Genomic DNA, 18,794 nt, shown 5'->3' on the forward strand with positions numbered 1-18,794 from the left:
CTGCTCTGTTTTCGATCCATGCCTCGTGTTCCTCTAGCAGTTTTTTTCTGCCTGAGTAACTTTTATAATGGCTTTTCTTCCCTCAAGATAATTTTGTCTTTCACCAGCTAAAATTCCTCCCGGAACAGCTTGCTGCTCCACATGATGGGGAAGAATGAGGAGAGGCAGTTTGGGAGTGATTGTACCACTGTGCTCAGCACTGGTGAGGCTCCACCTTGAATCCTGTGTTCAGTTTTGGGCCCCTCATCATAAGGAAGACATTAAGATGCTGGAGAGAGTGAAAGCTGGTAGAAGGGTCTGAAGTACAAGTCTGATGAGAAGCAGCTGAGGGAACTGGGGCTGTTTAACCTGGAGAAAAGGAGGCTGAGGGGAGACCTTATAACTGTCTGCAACTGCCTGAAAGCAGGTTGTAGCATGGAGGGTGTTGGTCTCTTCTCCCAAGTAGTCACGTGATAGGACGAGAGGAAATGGCCGCAAGTTGCACCAGGGGAGGTTTAGATTGGATATTAGGGAACATTTCTTCCTGGAAAGGGTTGTCAGGCATTGGAACGGGCTGCCCAGGGAAGTAGTGGGGTCACCATCCCTGAAGGTGTTTAAAAGGTGTTTAGATTAGGTTCTTAGGGACATGGTTTCATGCTAGAGTTAGATTACGTTATGGTTGGACTCAATGATCCTGAGGGTCTCTTTCAACTGAAATTATTCTATGATAAAAGAGATGGAAACTGATGTTTGGAACTCAGATGCAGAGCATAGATCTAAGCCACAATGCTGTTAATTGTATCCGAGACACTCATGCCCTGTCAACTGTCCCACCTACAGCTCCACACAGGTATGGGTGTCTGTGCTGTCAGACCTTGCTGTAGGAATTAGTGCAGAGTCTCCCAGGGTGTTATTAATTCCAGTAAATGACTCTCTCATAGAGGTGTTTGCAAAGTAAATTAGTTTGGTACTTCTTTTCCCAGTCCTGTGAGTAGCAGGCACTGAGGAATTTCAAATGATGGTTACTGTTCAAATCAAACTCCCTTACCCAGGTAAATGTAATTGATATTTCCAACTATTTTCCTGACTCATTTTAATCTTGTTTAATTATATTTAAAAGGAATCGTGCTATTAATGGGAGAATCCTGCAAAGGAATATTAAGGCACAAAGACTTAAAATCTTTAAGATTTGTGGCTCCCCCATGATGTGGTTGCAACAGAATCTGTACTTATTTTCTAGATCTCCTAGTTTACAGGTGAAACCCTGACACCTAGTGTGGTTTCTCCACAGAAACCTGTCTGAGTGTCCAGGCAGTTTGAAAACAAACAGCTGATAGCTCTCTGTTAATTCCTGTCGGTGCTAATCCCAAAATTGCTGCTGTAGCAGTCCTGTCGGTCAGAGCATCTCAGGAGCTGTAAAGCTGTCAGGAAGATGATAGACAGGAGCACCTCAGCAAAGATGCAGCCTGACTGCTGGGTAAATACCCTGGGACTGCAGGGAAGATTACACTTGCAGCTGGGTCTAGGTGGTCTTTGTGAATCTGCAGCATTGCATCACCTTATTCTGACCTGAAATATGAGATGCTGACAGATTAAAACATGTCAGCTTTTATGATTATTGCTATACCAGCACAGCGATACCTAGTGGCAGTGTGAAGGTAAATTCAATGCAAATAAGGGGGGTTTCAGTTAGCTTTGGTCTGAGTGATCCCCTTTTGATAAAGCAACAAAAAATAGCAATAGGGAGTAAAGATGCTAAAAGTTTTTGGTCAGGGAGATACCCAGGCCTAGAGGGGCCTTTTAAAGTAAAGGACCGAGGAGCCCCATCTCGAATCCTACGGTTGTCACTGGGATTTTGCACTGCTGTGAAAATTTCCACCTAGAAGCAAGTTCCCTGAAACCCAGAACAAGACTTCAGTCCTTTAGGTTTGCAAATACCTCTTGTCTGAGCTCATTAAAATGGGGAGCCTGCTACATGAACAGCCTATTCTTTCAAGTTGCAAGAAAACAGGAATACTTCCAGAAAGTTACTCTGGCTCTAGAACTACTAACATTTTTTTCTTCAAGACAAAAGATTTATGTGATATCAATATTGTTTTTCTTAGCAATATAATGGTTTTCAATCCTAAATGAAGATTGCTAAAAGATGCAGTCAAAGAGCCAGCAAAACAAGGTGTTATTTCCCTTTTTGACTGGGTAATACAGAAAAGAAGACTGCAGGAAGTGAGGTCCTTGTGAAAAAGCAGGCCAGGCCAGCAGAGAGCAGTATTTTGTTAGGAACACCATTTCCCCAGGGACAGGGCAAAATAGTACACTATTTATTTTTCATAGTTGAAATGTCTTGCATATATGTTCATAAACAGTGCTGCTGTTAGGAGTAGAGATCCCAAAGAATGGCAATGTAATGCTGTGGGGTCTTTTTCCTCCTGTGAAAAGCATCATTTATGTGCATGGGGAACATTTCTCAATCTGTTCTCGGAAAACCCCTTGCTTCATCTGAGGCCCTGGGAGTGTGTGTAGATGGTTTTAAAGGTTTTGCTTTTGTTCCTGAGACTTTCTTACACACAGCACTGTGATCATTCCTAGGATTAACTTAGGCCACATAGTCTGAGGTTTGTAACAAATTTTCAAGTATAGTGTCTATGTATTAAATATATTACTTATATGTACATGTTAAATTCGTAGTTTGGTGTATTATATATAGCTCTCATACCTGAGTTAGAATGCAGGTTATCTCTGTCACTCCAATGTTATAAGAACAATTGTGTTGGATGTCTGCATGATAACTGATAAACCGTCATCAAAGACAAATTATACAAATATGAGAAACTATATAATTAAAAGGCTGTTTTACCAGTTCAGTCATGACTATGGCAAACAGTAGCAAGATTATATTATATACATAAATAGAAGGTCAATATTTTTGGCACAGTGTACTCATAAACTGCACGTGATTGCTATGTTGTTTTGTGTAAGCCAGGTAGTAACATACGCCAAGTTACACAAAACGCTCCATCTCCTTACGTCCTTAGAGAGGCACACGGGAGTTCAGCCAACTGACACGTGGCCAGTGATAGTGTTTGGGCTCCTTTATGTTGACCTGGATGCATATATGGGGTTTTGAACATCTGCCCAGTTAATTAAGACTCCCTGTGCAGAACATGTTTCCCTTGTTGCTGCCACCACTGCCCTGCCCAGGGACTGGTCTCCCAGGCAGCAGCACAGGTTTAGGAAGTTCAAAGTGAAGAGTCTGTTCCCAGCTTGTGGCTGGTGCTGGTGCCACTAAAGCTGGTGTAGCAGCCCACAGGTGCTCGGGCATCAGCCTTCCAACTGTTGTTGCTCTGCATCTGAGTTCCCAGCTGTGTCCTGGCTCCCAGATGCTCCCCAAATGCTTATCTAATAATACTATTGATACTATTGCGCATTTAAGGTACAAAAGAGTACCTCAGGTAACTTCCTGAAATATTTCTTTTGAAGATTTCAGAGTTCCTCTGCTAACAGCAGTCCAGGAAGCCAGAAGTTCTGCCCCACAACAGGCCAAGTTGAGATTGCCTGAAGAAGAAAAATATTCTGAAAATAGTAAGGGAAGATAACAGCTATTAAACCTAAGGCTCAAATTCTCATCCAAGATCCGTTTTCTACCTTCATGTCAAAGAATGAATCATACTAGTTCTGACCTTCAATAGAAAAATTGAACAGTGAACATTAAGCTTGTTTCCCTATGGATCAGATTCCCACAACCCCTTCATCTCCCTGCTGCAAACCACACACCTGTAGCATTTGCTGTGATATTGTGTTCCCACATCCTCTCCATATCACTGAGCAGGATGGGCAGCTCTGCAGTCCCATCACTTACCTGAAACCTCACATGGCAACTGCTGCTCTCTGATGCCCTCCACTGTGGTTCCCTGTCATCTGTTCCCAACATTTCTAGCAAGACAGGACTTGGCACATACTGTGGCTTCTCCAGAGGGCCATGGTCAAACATACTAGATAAGTGCTGAGTTGCCATTTCCTTTCCTACAGAGAAAGCATAAATAAGGTATTTCTCCATCTGCCTCTGGATACCCATCAATTTTTGACAAACTCATAGAAATTAAACATCTTTGGGACATTTACATTTCTGGCAGTTGTGGCTGAAACGAGTAACTGGTTGAAAAATATTGGAGGGGCAGCAGGTGGGCAAAACAATGACATAAGCCTCCTATTCTGAGGAAATAATGATCAAAACATGCCTCTGCCAAATTCACATGTAAGCCCTCCACTGACTGGTTTGCTTGTCTAGCTCTGTCTTTGATTTTTCGTGATGCATCAATGATTTCTGTGGTCTGAAGTAATACGTCTTTTTGTCTTATGGGTTTGTTTTTCTTGAGCTAAATGTATATGTGGCAATAAGTTAAAACTCTAAAGCACTCTAGATTTGGGCCAAGTAAGCATATTTTGCACTTGCTTTATAGTAGAGTGTAATAGATGGTCTTAGTGGCTTTGCATTGGATTTGTCTAGAATAAATGCTGGTTGGGCTCCACCACATTCTGTGATTATATCACAGAGAGTGTCTCCCAGGGGCTGTCACTGATGTTTTCGTTAGTGGTTGTGGCTGAAGTACCACAAAACAGAAAAACTAACAGGTTTCTGCTGTTACTCACTGCTCTTCTGAAGCCGTGTGTAGCAATGAGCTGTAACTTGGAAAATGCTGCCTCAACGTGGCCTTTTTGGTGCCCTACAGGCTGAAATTCTTCACAAATTTATCATGACCTACATAACTGACCTATATTATGTGTCTGTTTGTTAAATAGGTTGCACTAATTGCAAACATGAATGGGAATGGCTTCGTAGCTATTTATTTATATGAAGGTGTGTGCCCATTGTCTGCAGTGATGTATAGGAGGATTATTTACAGATTTTCCCCCTCAGTCCCCTCCATATTTGACCTGTGCTTTGAATTATTGCAGTAAAACATGAATTGATTCTGCTTTCAGAGAAAAAAAAAAGTCCATGTTCATGTCTGTATGTTTAAGCATGAGAGAGAAAAATACAGCAACATTTTCAAGACTGTGACTTGTAGAGCAGTGAGTAGGACCTGAATGTGCTTTACACTTTAATCACTCTATTGAGACACATTTCTAGACTGGGAAACAGCATTACTACACCCTGCTGATATTAGAACATTTTATAATGAATGGGTTTCTTTCTCCTTTCACTTGTGTCTCGCTTGCAAACTATAGGAACTGTTCAAAATCTAGGATGATGTTGAAATGTGGTGAGCAGTAATACCTCCAAGTTGAATGGAATTGCACCTTCTCCCAGCAAGTTTGATTTTTGCCTGTAATGTTTTAGAGCATGGGTGTCAAACTCATTTTCACCAGGGGCCACATGAGCCTCGCAGTTGCCTTCAAAGGGCCAAATGTAATTTTAGGGCTGTATAAATGTAGGAGTAGTTTAGACCGAGATCCAAAGCCCGACTGATTGGCCTCTAGGGGCAGAATTGGATCACAGCTTTAAAACAGATGTCCACTGCTACGAACTCTAGCAGTTGTATTAACAATGCCATCAGACGGTTTACACTGCTGTGTCCTCATTCATACAGACAGGGTGTGCAGAGTGTAATCTAATTAAGGAGAAGTCCACACATTTTTTTTCATGTTGGCTATCATGGCATTTTTAACTTCTCCAAAGTAATTAGAAATGCATCCATCTGTGGGCTGACACATAGCACTGTGTTGAATATTATCTGTAATTCCTTCAAGAATTTTGTTTTCAAGAAAAAAAATGTATGGGGAGGATGAGTAAAGCAAAAAGACGTTCCAACCATTTTTAACTGTTCATGATTTCAGGAATTGCTCTCTGTGTCTCATGTTAGGAATGGGTTTCCAGGCAGTCAAAAACTGTATATTATTCATTAGCTCAACTGTTTCTCAAGTGGTTTGTCTAGCTGAATAGGCAGCCTGTACCTTGACCAGGCTTTTGTTAATAAAGGCTTTTATGATCTTGTAATAATCTTGGAGTCAATTGTAAATAATTTAAGTGAGAAGAAAGTCCTTCTCACCTTATCCTTCTGCCTCCCCTGCAGAAAATTGATCCAAATATCTTCTGCAGAGCTTTCAAGAGCTACTGTTGTATGGCATTGTCGAGGGTTAAGATTGCGGGGTGACAATAAAACCCTGGCAGATGTATTGTTAACCCCCTCTTCCCCCCCCCCCCCCCCCCCCCCCCGCCACTTCCCCCTCCCTCTTCCCTCCTTTTCCACTAAGGAGAGGCGATTGGGAGGAAAAGAAGGACAGAGTGAAGAGAGTTGGAAAAAAATTAAAGATGTTTTACTAATGCTACTAATAAGAATAGAGAAAATAATACAAAATATACAAAACCAATCTTGAAAGTCTCAGCAACTGCAGAGCCAGCACCCAAAGTCCTGGATTGGACTCTGCAGCCAATCGGAGCTGGATTCAGTCTGTCACTGGCCTCAGTTCGCAGGGACGACTGGCAAGGTCCTCTCCTAATGTCGGCCATGAGCAGAAGGGAAAAAGGCAAAAGGGGAAAAGCGACGAGATCCTCGTGATCTCCCACTTTATATGAAGTATTCACGTGAATGGAATGTTATACACAGTTGGTCAGTTTCTTGCTCACTTGTTTCTCGTTGCCCCTCTCGCGAGATGTCCATCCGTGCTTATCAATAAGTTTGCATTCCATTGCTAGGTTTACCAAAACATGTGTCTGCAGTTAGTATGCAGTTAGTATGAAGGCTTTGGCTGACAGGCAAATTCACTAAAAGAGAAACTTGTTTTTAGCAAAACCAGGACATTCCACCCCTTATAATATGCCATTCACTGAATGCTTAAACCTTATCAATACAATCTATCAATACAATCTAATTAATCACTACTACTATATATATATATACATATGTACATATATACACAGGAGTAATTAATCTTAATCAGTGGACCATCCTTTAAAAAGTTCATTAAGTTCATTTTGTCACGACAGTGTCCCAGGGCAGGAAAAATGGTACAAGTGCATCTCATGACCACTGTTTGTGGGTTAAAGATATCAACTTCGAAGAAGTTGTCAGGCGCCACTCGAAGAAGCTAGCTCTGGTTTCATCATCATTGTCTTGATCTGGAAGACACTTATTAAACACTGTTAGCATGGCAATTAACATCATGCAGTTCAGTATTGAATATTTTCACCTAAACTCAAACCCCCTTGAGGTACACACCGAACTTCTCCATCCTTAAGCATCACCCACCAGGTGCTGCCAGGTCCCTGGGCAAAAACAATCCCACGAATGGGCTTGCCCTTGCCTGAGGCAGGAGTAACCCAGACTGCCTTTCCTAACATGTTTTTCATGTGTACTACAGGGACTTTATCTCCTTCTACAGTCTGTAGAATTTCTGATTGGGCAGGCCCGGCTCGATTGGTTGATCCCCTGGTGTTGACCAACCAAGTGGCTTTTGCTAAATGTGAATCCCAGTTTTTAAAGGTTCCACCACCAAGTGCCTTTAGTGTTGTTTTTAGCAAACCATTGTACCTTTCAATTTTCCCAGAGGCTGGTGCGTGATATGGGATATGATATACCCACTCAATACCATGTTCTTTGGCCCAATTGTCTATAAGACTGTTTTTGAAATGAGTACCATTGTCTGATTCAATTCTTTCTGGCGTACCGTGTCGCCAAAGGACTTGCTTTTCAAGGCCCAAGATAGTATTTCGGGCTGTAGTATGAGGTACGGCATATGTTTCCAACCATCCAGTGGTTGCTTCCACCATTGTAAGTACATAACGCTTACCTTGACGTGTTTGTGGAAGTGTAATATAATCAATCTGCCAAGCTTCTCCATACTTATACTTTAACCATCGCCCCCCATACCATACAGGCTTTAACCGTTTCGCTTGTTTGATTTCGGCGCAAGTCTCACATTCATGAATAACCTGTGAAATAGTGTCCATCGTTAAATCCACCCCTCGATCGCGAGCCCATTTATATGTTGCATCTCTGCCTTGATGCCCTGAAGCATCATGGGCCCACCGGGCTAGGAAAAGTTCACCTTTATGTTGCCAGTCCAAGTCCACCTCAGCTACTTTAATCTTAGCAGCTTGATCCGCTTGTTGGTTGTTTAGATGTTCCTCAGTAGCTCGACTTTTAGGCACATGAGCATCTACATGACGAACTTTCACAGGCAGGCTCTCTAGCTGAGCAGCAATGTCTTGCCACAGTGTGGCAGCCCAAATGGGTTTACCTCTGCGCTGCCAGTTGCTTTTCTTCCATTGCTGTAGCCACCCCCACAAGGCATTTGCTACCATCCATGAGTCAGTATAGAGATAAAGTATTGGCCACTTCTCTCGTTCAGCAATGTCCAAAGCCAGCTGGATGGCTTTCACTTCTGCAAATTGACTAGATTCACCTTGTCCTTCAGTGGCTTCTGTAACTTGTCGTGTGGGACTCCAGACAGCATCTTTCCACCTTCGATGTTTTCCTACAAGACGACAGGATCCATCTGTGAACAGTGCATACTGCTTATCAGTCTCTGAAAGAGTATTAAATGGTGGTGCTTCTTTAGCACGTTTTACTTCCTCCTCATCTGGAGACATCCCAAAGTCTTTGCTTTCTGGCCAGTCTGTAATCACTTCTAAGATCCCTGGGCGATTGGGACTTCCAGTTCGAGCTCGTTGCGTGATCAATGCAATCCATTTACTCCACGTAACTTCGGTTGCATGATGTGGAGAGGGAACCGTCCCTTTGAACATCCAGCTCAGCACCGGCAGTCGAGGTGCCAGGAGGAGCTGTGCTTCAGTACCGATCACTTCTGAAGCAGCTCGAACTCCTTCGTATGCTGCTAGTATCTCTTTTTCAGTTGGAGTATAGTTGGCCTCAGATCCTTTGTATCCTCGACTCCAAAAACCTAAGGGTCGACCTCGGGTTTCTCCTGGTGCTTTCTGCCAGAGGCTCCAGGTAAGTCCATTATCTCCAGCTGCGGTGTAGAGCACATTTTTAACATCTAGTCCAGTCCGAACTGGTCCAAGGGCCACCGCATGAGTTATCTCACGCTTAATTTGTTCAAAGGCTTGTCGTTGTTCAGGGCCCCACTCAAACTGGTTCTTTTTACGAGTCACTCGGTAGAGAGAGCTCACAATCTGGCTGTAGTCAGGAATATGCATTCTCCAAAAACCTACAACGCCCAAGAAAGTCTGTGTCTCCTTTTTATTAGTAGGTGGAGACATTGCTGCAATTTTGTTGATCACATCCATTGGGATCTGACGACGGCCATCTTGCCATTTTATTCCTAAAAACAGGATCTCTCGTGCAGGTCCCTTGACTTTGCTTCGTTTTATGGCAAAACCAGCATCCAAAAGAATCTGAATTATTCTCTCACCTTTCTCGAAGACTTCTTTCGCTGTGTCGCCCCATACGATGATGTCATCAATATATTGCAAGTGTTCTGGAGCTTTACCTTGCTCCAGCATGGTCTGGATCAGTCCATGGCAGATGGTAGGACTGTGTTTCCACCCCTGGGGCAAGCGATTCCACGTGTACTGAATGCCTCTCCAGGTGAAAGCAAACTGCGGCCTGCACTCTGCTGCTACAGGAATAGAGAAAAATGCATTAGCAATGTCAATCATAGCATACCACTTAGCTGCCTTTGACTCCAGTTCAAATTGCAGTTCTACCATGTCAGGCACAGCAGCACTCAGTGGTGGCGTAACTTCATTCAGGCCACGATAGTCTACAGTTAGTCTCCACTCGTCACTAGACTTACGCACTGGCCAGATTGGGCTGTTAAAAGGTGAGTGAGTCTTACTGATCACACCCTGGCTTTCCAATTGACGGATCAGCTTCTGGATTGGAATCAAAGAGTCTCGGTTGGTGCGATATTGCCGGCGATGCACTGTTGTGGTAGCAATTGGCACCTGCTGATCGTCAACCATCAGCAGTCCTACAACAGAAGGGTCATCTGAAAGACCAGGCAAATCAGACAGCTGTTCAATTTTCGCAGTGTCCACAGCTGCTATACCAAATGCCCGCCTATACCCTTTTGGGTCCTTAAAATACCCTCTCCTGAGGTAGTCTATGCCAAGGATGCATGGAGCATCTGGACCAGTCACAATGGGATGCTTTTGCCAGTTTTTTCCAGTTAGGCTCGTTTCAGCCTCTACAACAGTCAGTTCCTGGGATCCCCCAGTCACTCCAACAATATTGATGGATTGCGTTCCTTTATAATTAGAAGGAATTATCGTGCACTGTGCACCAGTGTCCACTAAAGCTTTGTACTCCTGGGGGTGTGTTGTACCAGGCCATCGTATTTGTACAGTCCAATAAACTCTGTTATCCCTTTCCTCCACCTGGTTGGAGGCAGGGCACCTCTAATTTCTGTTTTGCACAGTCTCTGGGTGTGAATTAGAGGTTCCTTCAAGAGCATCAGAATCTCTTCTGCTCCTTTTGTAAACCGGAGCAGCCACCTTCCTAGGAGTTTTTCCTTTTATCTCACGTACTCGTTCCTGAAGTTCTGAGGTAGGTCTTCCATGCCACTTATTCATGTTTTCTCCCTGCTCATGTAGGAAGAACCACAGTGAACCTCTTTTTGTGGGCTGCCTTTGTCCTCGCTCTCGAGATTGGAAACGCCTTTTCCTAATAGCTGAAACATAGGTTTGTGCAGGTCGTGGATGGTATGTGTCTTCTCTGAGTTCTTTGATTTCTTGCAATATCTTTTCAAACCGGTCATCAGATTTTTCACACAGTTTCTCTACAGCAGAGACACAAGCCCGTAGAGAACCAGCAAGGCTGTCCTCAAAGTTCCGGAGCTGCTCAATCACTTCAGTAATCTCTTGTAGACCTCCAGCTGACCAGACCATTCCTGCCAATGACTTAGCATATGCAGGGGGTGCACTTTGTACAAATCTGCGCCACAGAGATCGTGTACAATTGATTCTATCTGGGTCTGTCCCCTCTTGGTTGTCTGATCCAAAATAGATGATCTCTCGCACAGCTAATTCTCTCAGGAACTGAATACCTCTCTCCATAGTATTCCATTTCCCTAACTTGGATATACAATCTTCCTTGTAGGGAAACCTTACTTTCATAGCTGCCAGGAGTCGGGTCCAGAGGGTAGTGGCATTAGACTCTCTTGAAATTGCCCTATCAATGGTGGAATCTCTTGACAGAGATCCCAGCTGCCTGGCTTCATCACCTTCCAATTCAATTGTTTCTGCCCCATTGTCCCAGCATCAGAGCAGCCAGGTTAAAATATTCTCGCCTTCACGATGACTAAAGTCTTTTCTCATATCTCTCAGCTCACCTGGAGAAAAGGACCGAGTGGTGGTCACTTCATCTCCTCCCTGTCCTGATGATGCCCCTTGGGTTGATGTTGGCCTTGTGCCATCATCTGCTGCACGGGTAGTCTTTCTAGTGACTTTCTTACAACCAGCAACTGATGCTGATATGGGTTCACCATCATTTGATTCATTTCCAGAGTCGGAATGACTGTCACAGTGGTTACAGCAGCAACAGTTCCCAGTGTGTGAAGAAGGGGAGGCTGCCTTGTTAGCCTTTGAGGCTGGAGAAGTAATGTTATCTGCAGCAACCTTGGCAGAGGAACTCTGCGGAGGAGCTGTAGCTTCAGCCTGTGAAGCCGCCGTTGGGGGGGCAGTGGCTGCAGCGGCAGCTTTTGCTGTTTTGCTCTTTCTCGAGCGGCTTGGAGTGCTTTTTGCTAAAGCTTCTGAAGACGCACCGCAAATCTCAGGACAACAAAGAGATGCAAACCTCCTGTTGAATGCCATTTCTCTTAACAGAAGCACAAACTGACATACATTCAGCAAACCAGATAACACCATCACAGTTCTATCAAAACTCCAAGGATATTCAAAGTTCTCTAAAACATTTGCAAACTGTCCTAGCGAAAAAACGAAAGTATTGTTAGTCAGCCTTTCTAAAGATTCGCTCGACCAATTAGCAAACACAGAGCCGTACTGCTCTTTAATCTCTCCTGGAGGCTTTTCAAGGTAAAGCAGAAGCGAGTAGAAATTAATTAGCGGCTGCAGTATAATGAAATAAACCGGTGACAAACCACACAGTATCATCATGACCATTGTCCAGTTCCTTGTTGTTATATAATGAATACTTCGATTTAAAAAGAAGGCCCAACACAGATATGGAATCAGTGAGCACAATGTAGAAAATAACTGATACAACTTATGCCATAACATCTTTAAATCAGTGTAATTCACTTTGCCTTAATACAACTAAATAATATCCAAAGCAAACGGACGCGCAAGTATCACAACTCTATGAGTTGGCACCGTGCCAAGAAAACTGAAAGGTACGTCAGAGCAGTAGAAAAGCCAAAAATCTTCAAATTTACCCCTTTCTCTTGCCCCACGTTGGGCGCCAATTATCTGTCGAGGGTTAAGATTGCGGGGTGACAATAAAACCCTGGCAGATGTATTGTTAACCCCCTCTCCCCCCCCCCCCCCCCGCCACTTCCCCCTCCCTCTTCCCTCCTTTTCCACTAAGGAGAGGCGATTGGGAGGAAAAGAAGGACAGAGTGAAGAGAGTTGGAAAAAAATTAAAGATGTTTTACTAATGCTACTAATAAGAATAGAGAAAATAATACAAAATATACAAAACCAATCTTGAAAGTCTCAGCAACTGCAGAGCCGGCACCCAAAGTCCTGGATTAGACTCTGCAGCCAATCGGAGCTGGATTCAGTCTGTCATTGGCCTCAGTTCACAGGGACGACTGGCAAGGTCCTCTTCTAATGTCGGCCATGAGCAGAAGGGAAAAAGGCAAAAGGGGAAAAGCGACGAGATCCTCGTGATCTCCCACTTTATATGAAGTATTCACGTGAATGGAATGTTATACACAGTTGGTCAGTTTCTTGGTCACTTGTTTCTCGTCGCCCCTCTCGCGAGATGTCCATCCGTGCTTATCAATAACTTTGCATTCCATTGCTAGGTTTACCAAAACATGTGTCTGGTTCTCCAGGAAAACACAGTTAATATGAAGGCTTTAGCTGACAGGCAAATTCACCAAAAGAGAAACTTGTTTTTAGCAAAACCAGGACAGGCATTAAGGTTCAAAAAAACAGCTGCTGTAGTTTAAAATACCAGCGCTCTGGTTTAAAAAAATTTGGGCATGATATTTGAAATCTAGAATAATTTAACTTCAAATTGACTTCTTGAGGTTCCCATAAACAAACAAGAGCCAAACTTGAAGTTTGATCAGGTTGCTCAAAGCCTTATCCAGTTGAGCTTTCAGTATCTTTGAGGATGGAGACTCTCTGGGCCCTGTCCTGAGATTGAACCATAGATAAGATGAAATTTGTTTCCTGATATTTAACAGGAACTTGTCATGTTCCAGCTTGCACCCGTCAGTTCTTGTGCTGTCACTGAAGATCTCTAGAAAGAGCCCAGCTCTGTCTTCCTTAAGTAGCTGCAGATAGTAATAAGCTCTTTCCCATTGCCTTCCCTTCTCTAGGTTGAACAAACAAGTGCTGAATGGAGGGGTAGGATCCCTCTCCTCCCCTTTGCTAACACAATCCAGGGCACAGTTGTCCCCCTTGGCTGCAAGGGCATCCTGCTGATCGTGGTCACCTTGACCCCTCCTTGACCCCTAGGGGCTTGTCACCCCATTCTGTCCCCTTGCATGGGGATTTCTGTCTGTCCTGGAGGAGGACTTGGCGTGTGACTTTGCTCAACCACAAGAGGCCCCAAGATAGTATCAATCTCTGAAAAATGTCCTTAGTAATCAGCTGCCAGTTAGACTGCTGACCACAGACAGTAGTTGTGGGGTTTGTGCAATGATTTGCATTTTCATGTGATTACTTGTTTTCACACTGTTTCATTTCATGACAAATTTTCTGTGTGTGCCTTACAATATTTTAATGACTATTGCATAAAGCATGTTAGAAGCAATTTAAAATTAGGAAGAACAGAAAACTGAAAGTGTCTGTCCTTAATATTGATAATATTCTATTACTCAATATGTGTAGAAATGGAAATATGGAAATGAAGCTGCTTGTTTGTAACCCAAGGTATCCCATCTTAAATCTGACCTGAAGAGTTACTAGCACATTTCTTTGTTGTACAAAAATGTGACTGGGTCATATTAAAAAGCAAAAACTACCTCTAGAGGCCCACATGACAACCTCTAGTTCCTATCAAATGAATGTATCTTCTAGTGTCCCAGTGATAAATTCACTGTTGGTTATAAAGCACTTTTATGCCAGAGTGAATGCAGAAGTGCCTGGATGAATAGTTGTGATCAGCCCAGAGAAACAAACAGGAAATCTCTGCTTTTCAACCTGAGGCACTTTAAGAAGACTTTTTTTTTCAAAACCAGCCTCCCTGCTCTTTGAGGACTGGGCCTTTTGGACCACCCACCTTGGGCATCCAGAAATTCAGACACCAAAATTTATTAATTGCTTTTGAATACAGAGTGTCTTCTTTTGTGCCACATTTTTTTTTCTCAGTAAATGGGGTCACCTACCTGTCTTCTAACATAATTTATAAAAATAAGTCTCCCCTTGCAAAATGTAATCTTAGTCTCTCTGATGAGCTCAGTTACTTTGACATCATGATGCAGAAAAATAACACTGTAAGTGAGAGTTTCAAAGTGACTTCTGACTTTAGGTACCTGTGTGTTGGTTTGAGCCACCCTCATGCTCAACATGAAACCGAAACTGTGCATTTGTTGGAGAATATGCAACTGAAACAACTGCTGTGTTTTTGTAGAAAGTATAACTGTGACTGGCTGGGAAGGTGATGTATTAACAAGTTAAAATATTTTGGTAGCATAGTTCTGTGACTATATTATAGAAAAGCAATATTTTGGTTCAGCTAATGAGCTGAAGAGGTCATCAGTTGCAGAATAGAACTTGGAATACCCTAAAGGGACCTATTTCTAAAATTTTATGAGTATAGTCCTTGGTGCATAGTTTGGCTGTGGTCTTCAGGCAATTGTTACCTTGTGTTTTGGTGCAGTAAGTGCTTGTGAGGAAGACCATGCAGGTGTCCTGTGTGCCACCATGGAACCTGGGCTGAACAGGGCTGTTCAGCCTCAAGGAGATGCTGAGAGCTTGGCTTACAGCAAAGTCTGCGGGAAACAGAGAAGGCTCAGCATATTCACACTGTCTTTTAAATTAAGGGCAGGCATTGAAGAGAGTGGGGTTGAAAACAAAGTAGCAGCCTTCATCCTTGCCAGCATGGGCTTGAGGGCTGGGAATGGTGGGACGATGTGCGAGGGGAGGTTTAGGCTGAACATTAGTAAAAGGTTCTTCAGCTAGAGAGTGTGGTGGAGCAGTGGAACAGGCTCCCCAGGGAGGTGTCACGGCCCCAAGCCTGAGAATATTCAAGAAGCATTTAGACAATGCCCTCAGACACATGGTGGGGATTTGGGGGTTGTCATATGTAGGGACAGGAGTTGGACTCGATGATCCTTGTGGGTCCCTTCCAACTCAGGACATTCTATGACTCTGGATCAAACAGCAGACAAGACCCCAAGCTTCACCTTCCTCACACCTCAGTTGTGTTCCTCTAACCAGCTTGGGAAACTGAGACAGTGGGGAACCAGAACCACTGCTGGTGATTGAATGGGAAGGGGAAGGAGTGTGTGGCCAGTGAAGAATGCAGGACCTGGGATGATGAAGGGAGAAGCTGTGTGCTGCTGACCTGACTTCACCAGCATTCTTCTGCCCCTCCAGTCCTTCTGTCCAGACCATCAGAGCTACCAAGGAAGGAAAGCACAGCAAAGCCAAGGACTTTCCAAGGGGTAATAGAGGTTGCCTGTGTTAGGGACCACAGAGCTGGAACAGCAGATCTGTAGAGGCCTGCTCAATAAAGGCTAGACATGAGGAATAAATTTTTTACTATGACAGTGCTGAAACACTTGCACAGATTGCCCAGAGATGTGCTAGATGCTCCATCCCTGGAAACATTGAAGGCCAGGCTGGATGGGACTCTGAGCAACCAGATCTGGTTGAAGGTGTCCCTGCTTATTGCAGGGGGTTTGGACTAGATGAGCTTTGAAGGTCCCTTCCAACCCAAACTACCCTATGATTCTATGGAAGGTATCTTCTGGCCTTCTACAGTCAGTAGGGGAAGCCCTTCTCACCAGCAGTTCAACTCTTTGAAGATCACAGAATCACAGGGGGATCAGGGAATCAGGTGTTAAACCTTCCCTTGTGTTACCAGCCCAAAGGGAAAGATAAACATGTTCGTATCAAACTAGCACCAGCCCATCTGCCCATCTCCCGGGCAAACCACTTTACCTCTAGCTTGTCCTCATGAATACCAGGGGTTTGAATTTACCAAGCGAAGTGATTTGCCCCTCTAGCCTGCTATTCATTACTCCAATTAACAATCAGTTCCCTGAAAAATGGGCCAATCTGTTTCATGTGGAGCCACATAGAAAATCCACAAGGCAAGCCAATTAGCATACCAAACCTCACCATCTAGGGAATTTAATTTAGTTATTTGGTTGATCTAAGTACTGAAATATTGTTGTTTTGTTATGGAGCACATAATGTTTGTTAAATTGCTGAAATCCCTTGAGGCCCATATGCTCCTGATATTGTCTGCATCCCTCCAAGCTAGCAGAAGCAATAAGGCAAAACTGGTTTAGTCCCATATGTGGCCCCTCTGTATTTTCCTGGCAGGACATGGCAGCTGGACACAGGCAGAGAAAACCCTCACCACCCGGGGTGGGCGGGATAGCTTCCTTCCAAAATAGTTGCACACTTGAGCAAGCCCATTGTCTTCCCAGAAAAGCATTTCAACTGCCTCTTACCAGGCAGCCACCACGTACAAAAAGTACGCAGAGCTAGTGTTGGGACAACCTGTCTGCACAGCATATTGTCTTGGGGCAATTAGTTTGCAAATTACCCATTTGCACATCCACGCCTGAATTAGTTACAGTGCTCCCACAGGACTTATTATTCTTATCATTCTATTAAGGAAGGCACATGAATAAATAAGGTAATTTGGACAAACACCTTTCTCCCCACACACACGCATTTCTCGCCTCTTCCTAGAAGAGGAATGGCAATGGACGGGATCCTTGGGAGGAAAAGAGTGGTTCCCAGAACTGTTGCCTCTGTGTGTTTCTAAGCATCTGGGTTGATGCTGGTGCAATGATGGCATGTGTTGTGCAAAGTTTTTTGCTCGTTTAATAGCTTTTTTTCTTCTGGTGAGAGAAAATATATGACAGCTGTCAGCTTGTACTGTCATCACTGGCGCACGTGCTCTGTGCTTGAAGATATGACCCCAATCCTGTAACTGCTCCTTCATTTCTGGAGAAATCCCATGTTGGGATTTCAACAACCAAAGAAGTACCAGAGCCACCAATATAATTCAGCCTAATTTAATGACATCAGTTTTATTCTGGTCTGAGTTTGCTGGGGCTGGTGGAGAGTCTAACTGAACGGGTGGTCCTGCTCAGCATTTGCACCGCATTCAGTCATCCAGTTCAAAAACCTAGACTGCAGAGTACTGCTCAGAGCACCTAATCAGCAGAAGAAAAATACACAAGGTGTATCTCTGTCTGTCATGCTTGGGCATTTTGGTCAGATATTTCAATTAATCTGCACGTGCCAAAGAAATAATTTGTGCTTTTACTACCCTTGATAATCTCCGCAGGTATTTGAAGGTTCAGTTATCCAGCTTTGAAACTGGGGATGTTTCTCCACCATTAGAAGGAAGAAGGGCCCCCCTGAGCTGCTTATTTTGCATGCCTTGCAGCCTCTGATATAACTATTCAGCTGTTGCTATATCATCACCTTCCAGAGCACTAGATTTCAGCCAGAAGTCCAGAGTCTTGGCAGTCCAGGTGCTACTGCAAGGGCTGTGAAAAGTTATAGAAAAGCAAGTTCTGATCAGGAGGCATGAATGTGCTACATGGACATCGGCATTTCTTCTGGGGAATCTCAGAGGCTGCTCTTGGAGATGCTCTGTCGGACTATCTGTAACTTCAAGTAGTTCATCAGCGTAAAGAAATAAAATTTACTGCTCTGCACATATCTCTGACAGCTGTAACAACTTTGAAAAATACGGTTATGACAAGAATTTGCTCTTGAGTGATTTTGTATAGCGGCTGACTTTAATGAAGATCTGTGTATTTGCACTAAGTCAGCCACTTTGTTCCTGTCCAGCCTGGCCCTGGTGGCTTGTTCTCTGACATGTAACTCTGCTCTGACACATCTTCTTTCACTGCATTAGTCATTGCTTGTTTATTACAAGAAAAACACATAAAAAGCCCACAGGCATTTCTGTACAGATAAACGGTGTCTAATGTCCTGTGATGCTGTGAGTTTGCAGTGTTCACAGCTTTCAATGGGAACTGGGCAGAGTGGGGCACCCGTTAAAATCAGACCCACATCATGGATCTGTATAACAGGCCTGTAGTCAGCAGCGAAGCATCCCAGGTTACTCAGTGTTTTCCCAAACAGCTGGTATCCTGCTGAGTGAGGTCAGCAAGCGATGACCAAGGCAGCGTGATTCCCATGCTGCTTTTACAATTTTGAAGGACTAATTTTTTTCCACTAGACTATTTTGAAGGCAAAATGCAAAGACCTTCTCCTCCTATGGTAAATTGCCCTCTACAGCTCTGTCACTCTGTCCCCAAGGGCCACAAAAGAACAAGAAAACAAAACAAAAAGAGAAAAATATCTCTCTGCCTCCTATCTTTATGCCCTGGTTTCTGATAATGTCTCTTTTGGGGTGAATAATTTTACTGTACCCCATGTACAAATGACACAATGCATAAACAGCCAAGTTCATGGTTGGCACAGTTAAAAACAGTCCATTTTTTTGGTTGTTGTAAATAAC

The sequence above is a fragment of the Columba livia genome, chromosome 3 (assembly GCF_036013475.1).
Source record: "Columba livia isolate bColLiv1 breed racing homer chromosome 3, bColLiv1.pat.W.v2, whole genome shotgun sequence".
NCBI classification, from domain to species: domain Eukaryota; kingdom Metazoa; phylum Chordata; class Aves; order Columbiformes; family Columbidae; genus Columba; species Columba livia.